A 2,157-nucleotide genomic window follows, 5' to 3' on the forward strand; every position below is an offset into this window, starting at 1 on the left:
CTAATATAAATTCAAAGTAAACATCATTACATAAAAGGGTACGGTCTTTTTTTTTTCTTTTTTTTTTTAGTTTTATTCATTTCAAATGGGCCAGATCTGGCCCACGGGCCGTAGTTTGCTCACGGCTGCATTAAGCCACACTACCAAGCCAGGAAGACATAGCAACTCTACCTAATACATAGAAACAAACGCAGGGTGGTTGCCAAAATGAGACAAAAGAACATGGCCCATGTGAAAGAACAGAACAAAACTCCAGAAAAAGAACCAAATAGAATGGAGACAAGCAATCTACTAGATGCAGAGTTTAAAACCCTGGTTATAATATTGCTCAATGAATTTAGTGAGAACCTCAGCAGCATAAAAAAGAACCAGTCAGAAATGAAGAATACACTAACCACAATAAAGAATAACTTACAGGGAATCAACAGTAGAGTAGATGAAACCGAGAACCAAGTCAACGGTTTATAATATAAGGAAGCAAAAACACCCATTCAAACAGCAAAAAGAAAAAAAGAATTTAAAAAAATGAAAGCAGTGTGAGGAGCCTCTGGGACAACTTTGAGCACACCAACATTTGCATCACTGAGGGTACTGGAAGGAAAAGAGAGAGAGTGAGGAATTGAAAACCTATTTGAAAAAATAATGACAGAAAACTTCCCTAACTAGGTGAAGGATATAGAAATACAAGTCCAGAAAGCACAGAGTCCCAAACAAGATGAACCCAAAGAGGCACACACCAAGAAACATCATAATTAAAATGCAACATGTTAAAGGCAAAGCAAGAATCTTAAAAACAAGAGAAAAGCAGTTAGTTACCTATAAGGGAGCACCTATGACTGTCAGCTGATTTATCAAAAGAAAGGCCAGAAAGGATTGGCAAGAAATATTCAAAGTCATGAAAAGCAAGCACCTACAACCAAGATTATTCTACCCAACAAAGCTATCATTTAGAATTGAAGGGCAGATAAAAGAGCTTTTCAGAGCTAAAGGAGTTCATCATTACCAAACTAGTACTATATGAAATGTTAAAGAGTCTTTTTTAAGAAGATAAAAAATATGAACAATAAAATGGCAATAAATACATATCTATCAACAATTGAACCAAAAAACAAAATAAACAAATAAAAAGAACAGAAACAGACTCATAAATAGAGAACATTTTGATAGTTGCCAAATGGGAGGTGGGTTAAGGAGATGGGCAAAAAAGGTGAAGAGATTAAGAAGTACAAATTGGTTGTTATAGAATAGTCATGGGAATGTAAAGTACAACATAGGGAATATAGTCAATAATATTCTAATAACTATATATGGTATCAGATGGTTGGGAGATTTATTGGGATGATCACTTAGTAAGTTATGTAGCTTCCTATTACTGGGGTGTACACCTTAAATGAATATAATAATTTATATCAACTATAATTGAAAATAAAAAATTTTTTTAAAAAGAAAGTAATATGTATTTTTCTCTGGCTACTTTTAAAATTTTAAAAGTCCTGCTTAGCGTTCTCAGCATTTCTTGAATTGGTGGCTTTAGTTTTAAAACATTCTTGGCATTATTTCTCCAAACATTTCTGCCCTCTCTCTCTCTCTTCTCTTTCTGGGACTATAATTTCACCGAGAGTTTTTTCCTAAAAGTCTTTTTTGCTTTAATCTATCTTATCCATTATTTTTTCTCTCCATGCTTAATTTGATCTCTTCTACTGATTTGTTTTCTAGTTCACTAATCCCCTCTTCTGCTGTGCTAAATCTGTTATTAAACTCACCTATAGTGTTTGTAATTTTAATTACTCTATTTTTATTTTTTTTATTTTTTTTTTATTTATTACAAAGGGTATTACATATGTGTCCATTTTTTCCCCCCGCCCAAGACAGTCCCCTAGCCTCCCCCATCCCCCAGTGTCTTATGTCCATTGGTTATGCTTATATGCATGCATACAAGTCCTTTGGTTGATCTCTTACCCCCCTACCTCCCGCCCCCGAACCCTCCCCGGCCTTCCCGCTGCAGTTTGACACTCTGTTTGAGGCCGCTCTGCCTCTGTATCTATTATTGTTTAAAAGTTTATAATGGTCTCAATTATCCATGAGTAAGTGAGATCATGTGGTATTTTTCCTTCATTGACTGGCTTATTTCACTTAGCATAATGCTCTCCAGTTCCA

The sequence above is a fragment of the Myotis davidii genome, unplaced genomic scaffold, assembly GCF_000327345.1.
Source record: "Myotis davidii unplaced genomic scaffold, ASM32734v1 scaffold46, whole genome shotgun sequence".
Lineage (NCBI taxonomy): Eukaryota > Metazoa > Chordata > Mammalia > Chiroptera > Vespertilionidae > Myotis > Myotis davidii.